Source organism: Centruroides sculpturatus, unplaced genomic scaffold, assembly GCF_000671375.1.
Source record: "Centruroides sculpturatus isolate CEXI.00-Female unplaced genomic scaffold, Cexi_2.0 scaffold915, whole genome shotgun sequence".
Taxonomy (NCBI): domain Eukaryota; kingdom Metazoa; phylum Arthropoda; class Arachnida; order Scorpiones; family Buthidae; genus Centruroides; species Centruroides sculpturatus.
This window is the reverse complement of record NW_019385197.1, coordinates 195,318-204,582: the sequence shown is the minus strand read 5'-3', so window position 1 is coordinate 204,582 and position 9,265 is coordinate 195,318. Positions and strand designations below refer to the sequence as shown.

Here is a 9,265-nt window from a genome sequence, read left to right as displayed (position 1 = left end):
CTTTGATGGAATCGACGACGAGCAATTTTTATGGTAAAGTAATTAACGACTTGGCGAAAAACAATTGCCGAATAAAGTTAGTTTATAAAAAAATAATGAAAATAAGTTTCTATATCTTTGTTTTGTGTCAATTATCTATTTTAGAATTAAAATAAATAAACTGTTTATTTTTGTCATTTCCAGTATTTGTTTACAATTTTTATGGAAACAGCTTCCCTATCACCAAATGTCACGGCACTCCAGTCGACCATAGTACAAGATGACTTCGAATCAAACTCTGTAACGTCGATATATAAGTTCTTAATTGATATGATATATAAATTAGTGTAATAAATAATATTTTTATCATAAAAATATGGTTTTACTATCCTACGTAATCCAGCTAGTCAAGTAGTCCAGCTAGAATTGTCTTGCGACCTGTGCGTTCTGGGTAAACCAGGACCAAATCCGAGAGAGCAATTATAGTAATTTTTCATCGAAAGTTTACTTTGGATATGCCAGACCTCATCTCTCATCATCCGGTTGTTCCATGTGGGACTGGCCAAACCCACGATGGATACGATTACAAGGCTCTCGCAGTGCTCACAGGACATAAAGATTTAAAATTTTGGTCATTCCGCCATCCGATAATCTATATTAATTCAACGTAATGTATTAAGTCAGTATACATGATTTAATTATATTTCATTTAATAGATCCAATTTAAAAATTTTATACGAATTAAAACTAAATAACAAACAAAATTTATTAATATAAAAAGATTTATTAATAATTTCTTATTTATAATTACTCTTAATTTTTAAATGATATAAATGTTTGTTAATAGTTAGGTTGCGCTAGAGTAGCGGCTTGATCACTTGCAGAAGGAAATCCGAAAATTCCAAAAATGTTGCTCTTTTTGTTTTCTTCTTAAATATGTTTGTTAATCAAGTATTATAATTTTATTCTCTTGGTTAGAACTTTCGGCTTCGTTTATTTAATTCTACTAAAATGAAATTCCGTCTACGCAATCCTAAGCCTAATGATGCAAGTGCTGGTAAGAGCTCCTTTATAATCCATTTTTTCATAGAGATTTCGTGTTTTTTACTGCTTTTCTCAATTGAAACTCCTAATTGGTAAATTCTATTCATTCTACAGCCGATTCTACTCATCGTTAATGTTGAAACCACTCAAATTCTGTTCTGTGTTATCACTAAACTAATATTTAATCTCCTTAATTTGATATAACTTGTGATAAGTTAATAATACACTGTAAAGTATGATTGTACTTTGAAATTAACAATAACAAATTTGAAAAAATTATATTATTAAATGTAAAAGATAAAACTAACCAGTTTCTAATTCAATTGCTACTTATTATGTTTACAAGAGTTAAACTCATTTTTAGTCTATTTGAACTTTATTGTAGCTGAAGTTTACTCATGTTTTTGATATAGAGGTTAGTATTGAATTTTTTTAATTTTTCAGTCAAATTTCTGCAGTATTTGATTGATTTAAAAAGTAAATAAATATAAAAGTTATATATATATATAGTAGTGTAATGAGCATTTAAAAGGTTGTTTGCTAGCCACACCCTCAATTTAATTTCTTCAATCATGATGAAATAGATGAATATTTTAGTGAAACACACACATGCTAATTGACTGAGAGAACTTTGTTAATTTATAAAAATTTATTGTAAAATCCAATTTTTTTTTTTTTCATTATTTAGTAGGATTAGATTTTAATATGAAGTATTTATTTTTCAATAGGTGAGATCATAGTAATGCTTTTTATAATTTTCACTATTAAAAACAAAAACATGTATGTTATCTGTGGTGTTTTGTATTTCCTCTTATTATTTTGTTGTTTTATTGTTTCAATTGTACTTATATTTTGAGTTTAATATTTAAACTGTTCATCATAAAGATCATTAATTATTTTGATTCAATTATTTAATTTTTTCTTATGCAATTCAAAAGAAAAGCATAACTTAACTAAGGTAACAAACAGATATTACAAATATTTCTTGAAAATCATAACTTTAATAAAGCAATGTCATTTATCAATTTACATTGCTTACATAATCGGCAAAACCTAGATGGCTAAATTAATAATTTCTTGTTGTATTTCAGAGGATTTTTATTTTTAAAAATTATAATGAACAGGAATTTCATTGTATAAAATAATTTTTTTCTTTTAATAATATTTAGTTGATCTATTTCAAAAGTTTTATAATGTTAAGCAATTTGAAAGTAGAGTAATTTGAATTTAAAATGATATGTGATTATAAAAGTAGCAATAAATTATATTAATTTACTTTTAAATTATTATACTAAAGTATAATAATCTAAAAGTAAATTAATATACTAGTAAAAGTATAACTAAAATTTTAAAGTATACTAGTAAATTGTCTTATATTCTTAAAAATAATGAATTTTGCATAACATTGTTATAATCATAGAAACAATTTAAGAATAATATTTTATTATGAAATTGATAGATATTTGTTTTTAAAACACTAAAATAAGTTGTTATATATACAGTGTGTATATATATATATATATAAATAGATTGTATTTATTCTGTTTTAAGTGAAGTGTAACTAACAATTATTTATTGTGATGCTGTCACAATGCCAGACTGCAATTTCTAACCATCATTTAATTTTTAAAAAATTCACTCTACTTTTTAAATTCACTCTACAGACAGACATACTAACTTCCAGTCCAAAAACTGGAAGTTAGTATATAGTTAACTGGCCCCATGCTTTCCATATCTGGTCTCGATTTTAGCAGTCTTACCTCTGCACATCATACGANGCTTTTGTTTAAGTAAAATTTCGGCTCTTTCGTCAGGGTTTTGTTTATGTCCCCAATTCCCTAATTGCTTAATTATTTAACTACTTCTTAAGTAGAAATAAATCGAAACCGGTTACTTTGTACATGAGTATTTGTAGTCTCGGGAAAGAAGTGGAAAGACAAATTTTTATGACAAACGGTACATAAATCGTAAATTTAAGGAAAATAAATTCTAGAGCAGAGGTGTCCAACACGAGGCCCGCGGGCCGCATGCGGCCCGCCTGGAGTCATGTTGCGGCCCGTGGAGCTAGGGCAAATGAACGTAAATGTTAACTTTATTGTACATATCACCAAAAGAACATTACGTCATGAGTTATTCCTATTATGTATTTTTAAATTATAGCTAACAGAAATTTGAAATATCTCTTATTTTGGAAAAATTCATAGATTTTTAGCTACGAGTATTTCAAATATCCCGCTATTTGACACTCAAGGTTACTTAGTTTTTTGTCCGACGCTAGGTGTTGATAAAATTTAATATGAGACTTCAGCTATATATGTTCTGTGGTCTTTGGCGTTTTCGGAAAGCTCACAATGCTATCGGGCTCATACTTTCAGTCCAGCTTGACAAAGTTCCGTGTTATTCTGTAGTTTCGTTTTATTATCGCCAATGCATCTGGAGAGATTTTGCAATCGACGTTAAAATACATATTTAACATATTTATAATTACAGTTCAAACTACTTTAACCAAATAGCCTGTCTACCATATCAATTCTATAAGTAAGTAAACCCTGAAACGTTGGAGAAATTTCATCAAGTTAGTTTGGAAGAGTTCTATGAAACGTATTTGGACAAGGATAAATATCCGTCATTTTACAAACATGCTCTGTCGATGGTTTCACTATGTGGAACACTTATGCGTGTGAACAGCTTTTTAGTCGCATGAAGTACATCAAATCACAAGTGAGATCGAATTACTGATCACAAGATCAGTGGAGATCAATTTTGATGCACTTAGTTCTGTAAAACAGTCAGATGTCTCACTTTTAAATATTTTTAAATTGTCTAATAAATATGTTTGATTCTCGGTTGTTTTATTTTCTTCAAAAAATAAATATACCTATTTTTTGTGTTTTTTTACATTAAACCAGGCAAGTGTTTGACCACAATCTCACCTACTGGAAAGCGACGATGTGGTTGAAGCTGTAGCACGCTTGCTTGTTTACTTTAATTTAAAATTTAAAAAAAAAAATAGGTGCGTGGTCCGGCAGGAAATATTATTTCTGAAATTTGGCCCGCCTTCTGAAAAGGTTGGCCACCCCTGGTCTATTCAATGCAGTACAAATTTGGCGTTAGCCTTGTCCCTTGGCATCAGAATTTTGTAGTGAAGGAGGCGATACTCCATAACGGTTTTATTGAAGGGGGCGACGATTTGTTAGAGGTTGAGAAACCCTGATTTAAACAATAAAATTGCATATGAACGTATGTTCAAAACAGCATAGTTGTAATAACTGTTGAAAGTGCCAACTGTAATACAGGATTCTATCCTCCACCACACAGATTGGTGCTTACATTCACAAATACAAGGGGTGTGTCAAATTATTTTACAGGATACAACAATATGATTCTGTAATTCATCAGCATTTTCAATGGGGCCACATATTGAATATCTTGTAACTAAAACCATTCCATTTTGAATGTATGTTCATATGCACTTAAGAAAGTTGAAATTATTCAAAGAATCAGTCCCAGCAATTTTTTGCATATATTTAGAATATTTATTTATATAATTACATAGATAGGTAGAAGACAAGATGACACAATAAACTATATTGTATATTGAAGTAAACAAATGTTGAAATTGTAGTTTTTTTAATACAGTGGGTGATCGGTTAACGAACAAATCGGATAACAACACTCTTGCGAAAGATTTTTATGATCGGACAACGAACACATGATCGGATAACGAACACTTCACTGAACAAACACAAGAAGAAGTGACGTAAACAACGAATACCGATTGGTCTTCGATTGTCTTCAGTCAACAATTCGAAACTTTTCAGAGCGCGGGAGACGTCGATATCGACGTTCTGCCCAGTATATACTGATTGGATAGTATTCCCCCAAACTTTAAAACTTCCCTTGTAATTCCAGCCTTTTATATTTCTGACAGAAACAATTATTTTACGTTTTCTTCTGAAAATGCGGATTCATGCCGATATCTGCTAAGATATTTTGAAGAAGTGGGAGGATGTCAGAACAACGGTCTTAAAATGGCATCCAAACCAGGTTGAGGTTAATAGGCCTATAGATCTCTACAATTACAATGCGATTAATTACTTCTGAAAAATCATGAAGAAGACAGAAAAGCAATTGACATTGGACAGATTCTTTAACCCCCACAAACGGAAAAAACACGACTAATAAAAATGCAAGACCATGTATATATGTATTTTTATTATTACATGTGAATAAACGTAGTAAGAAAGTATATATTTTTTATTTTTGGGGGTCTCCAGGACAAATTAATCAAATTCCCATAGAAATCTATGGTAAATTGATAATCGGTTAACAAACAATTTGGATAGCGAACAAAGTCTTGGAACGGATTATGTTCATTAACCGATCACCCACTGTATTGTTGTTACTATAATAACAATATTAAAAAAAAAATTACAATTTCAACATTTATTTACTTCAATATAAAATATAGTTTATTGTGTCATTTTATATCTTCTACCTGTCTATGTAATGGTATCCTTATTACTTGCAATGTTGTATAGTTGATGTAAACAATTAAAAATCATTTTTTAAATTTTATTATAATTTTTAGAAGTATCAATTTAATAAGACTAATTTAATAACTGTTTTGTTTTAATCAAGCATTTTTGTTATGTAATTATAAATAATAAATTAATTTCATCATATTTTAAATATACAGTGTGTTTATTAAATATTTATCATAACAGAAAGTTGTCTGGAAAATTGAATGTTTATGCATGTTTCTAATCTTTAGTGGATAAGACAATTCTCTGTAGAGAGGGATATGTTTTCTGCTTGATTATGGATCTTCAACATTATTGCCTAATTACATAAATTATAGTAATAAATATTTGTTTTACAATTACAGAAATAAAAGCTAAGAAAAATGCATAATTGAAATATGTTTAAAATAAAAACTATTATTGTCTATCAACCTGAGAGAAACTGAAGGTATGTTAGTTACATGATTTGATCTTAAAGAAAATTATTGAGCTGCAAATTAATTAGAGAGACAATCTAAAATACATTTAGATTAATTGTTATTTGTAAGAGTTATTCAACCAGCATTTTAAAACAGCATTAATCATTTATTTTGCTTTTATTTTTATGAATTAATAAGTGCAGTTTGAGGCAAGAATATATTAGTTATTAGTTTCTCAGCTTTTTTATTAGTGTTATGAATAATATTTGTATGATATGACTAATAAGCAAATATTCTTATTAAGCTTAATACATTTTCAATGTTCATGTAATGTTTTCTGTTACTTGAACTTTAAATAATCTCTATTCAATTTTATTCTGTTCAATTCAGGTATATTCAGATTATTTTTAATGTTTGGTTAATGTTTACTTATTTAGAATAAGTGAATTTAAATCAGTTTGCATATATTATTTTCATTGAACATTTTTAAAAATAAATACTATATATACAAGATTGTAATGGTTCTTTTAGTTTGTAAAATTTATAAATCTTAAATTTAAAACTGACAATAAAACCTTTGTTAAACTTTTTTTAAGCAATCCATGTTTGTTCTTAAACTTCCACAAAGTCGTCATTAATATGAGTATATTGTTCAAGCTAGTTTTCAAACTCTGAAGATAAGCTGCTGCTCAGTGATTGAATGGATTTAATTTGCAATCCTAATACTAAGATCCTTCAAAGAAATAGCTGTATAGACAACTGTTTCCCTATGATCCAAGTTCCAAGTTCAATGATGGTAAATTAGATAATTTGGTCAAATGAGATCTCTCTCTACCAATCCAATAGATGAGAATTCACATATTAATTAAAATAAAAATATTTAAAAATAAAAAGTTTTATCTTTTGTGATTGAAACTTTTCAGTTTAAATTAAAATTATATTAGACAGAGGAAATAATGGGGAAAAAAAATTTTATATACAGTGAGTGATCAGTTAACGAACAAATCAGATAACGAACACTTTCGCGAAAGATTTTTAAGATTGGACAATGAACACTTCACTGAACAAACAGAAGAAGAAGCGACGTAAAATAACAAATACTGATCGGTCTTCCTTTGTCTTCAGGCAACAATTTGAAACTTTTCGGAGCGCGAGAGATGTCGACATCGACGTTCAACCCAGTATATACTGATCAGATAGTATTCTCCCAAACTTTGAAACTCTCCCTTGTAATTCCAGCCTTTTATATTTCTGATAGAAACAATTCTTTTACATTTTCTTCTGAAAAAGCAAATTTATGCTGATATCTGCTATAAAAGATCTTTTGAAGAAGTGGGAGGATGTTTTAAAATGGCATCCAAACCAGGGTGAGATTAATAGGTCTAGGGATCTCTACAATTACAATGCGATTAATTACTTCTGAAAAATCGTGAAGAAGACAGAAAAGCAATCGACATTGGACAGATTCTTTAACCCCCACAAACAAAAAAAACATGACAAATAAAAATGCAAGACTGTGTATATATGTATTTTTATTATTACATGTGAATAAACATAGTAAGAAAGTATATATTTTTTAGTTTTTGGGAGTCTCCAAAACGAATTAATCAAATTCCCATAGAAACCTATGGTAAATTGATAATCAGTTAACGAACAATTCGGATAGCGAACAAAGTCTTGGAATGGATTATGTTCATTAACCGATCACCCACTGTATTAAAAAACAAGTTGGATCTCCTTTTGCCTTTATTACAGCTGAATAACTAGGCATTAATTCAACCAACTTTTTGTAATTGTTTAGATGTAAAAATTTGTAACAATGTTCAGTTTTTGGAATGATTTCTTAAATTTAGTTCAAAACCTGACGGTCTTTGGTAATAGTTTGAAAACATTTGTTAAATAAAAATTTTCTCTCAGTGAACCTCAGGTGATATAATAAGATTGGTAGTCTCTCTCTGTTGGGTACACTTGGTATGAATAGTTTTGTCTATTACATTCCAAATTCTGATGATTGTTTTTCAGAACAGTTTTGTTTGTTTTTGTGAGAACCTAGGAGCCAAAATTTTAGGCCTGAATAGAGAATTTTAAAGTTTTCTATTAATAAACCTAAAATTTTATACATTTATATTAGTCACAAATGAACTTTCTTTCAATTTTGGAGGAAGTTTTTCAGGAGCTATGCTGATTTTGATATCAACTCCTCAAGGAAGTTCCTTGTTGCTTCTCTCCTCAGATGACTTGAATAGCCGTAAATGATTGGTCAGATAAATATCCTATATAAAATAGGATCAACTCCAATACCCAGAGACCTGGATTTGGAAACAGAACTTCCAAGAAAGTTGGTGTCCAAATAAAAAGAAGTTTTTCTACCAAATACAGGAAAATACAGCCAGCCCAGTCAATAACTCAGAAGAAAAGAAATGAGATTTTACATTTTCTCAAACCTTTAAAGTCTCTCTCTTTGATTTTAGATAAATTTGATATGTCAACAAAATAGCTAAGAAAAATATTCTTATAATAGATTTATTTGATAAGACCCTTGATATTTTAGAGATTGTTAACATTTGTGTTGTTTTTATATTTATCATTTTTTTTAAAGTACAGTAGAACCTCGATTATCCGGACTAATTGGGGATGAAGGTAGTCTGGATAAGGAAAAATCCAGATAATCGAAACAAATACTTTAATTTGTCTTTTAATCATAATACAACACGTTTTCTTTTTGATGACATATCGGTAATATTAAAAGTAAATACTGTATTTAAATCGTGATCAAATTTTCAAGAAACAAACGTTCGTATTGAATTTGGACTACTACTAACCAACGCTAACAGACTACCTATTGTTTAAAAGGCCCTCTGGTGGTGCAAGAAGACGGATTTTATAAAATAAAAAGCAGTTGAAACTGCATTTTTATGAATAAAACTTTGACAAACTATTTATCGTTTTATGACAAGTAAAATTTTTTTGTTGCGTTTGCGGCTTTTAAGTACAATGCGTAAACCTTCGAGGCGCGAGGCCCTTCGGACCGCGAGGCATAGGCGGTGGCCCACGTCACCCGTGCCTTATGCTGCCTTTGGTCATAGAAATTATGTAATTTGAATATAATTTATTTATAAATACGTATGTCAAGTTATATTTTTATTACGACGCAAAATATATTTAAGAGTTTACGACCACTGTGCCGGGTGAGACGTTGTTGAAACAAAAAATGTTATGCATTCCATTACATACATAAACGGTGTCGTAATTCGCCAAGTGCAAATCAGCAAATTCGTAAAATTTTGTTTATTTTGAACA

General features: G+C 29.3%; 1 protein-coding gene across 1 annotated transcript in view; it reads left to right on the top strand.

Moving 5' to 3' along the window:
* The first annotated feature begins 829 nt into the window (after positions 1 to 829).
* Positions 830 to 9,265, top strand: part of LOC111636028 — a 45,674-nt gene continuing 37,238 nt past the window's right edge. The window contains exon 1 of the mRNA XM_023381180.1: positions 830 to 1,036. The gene's annotated coding sequence lies outside the window, so the exon portion shown is untranslated. The remainder of the gene's footprint in view (positions 1,037 to 9,265) is intronic.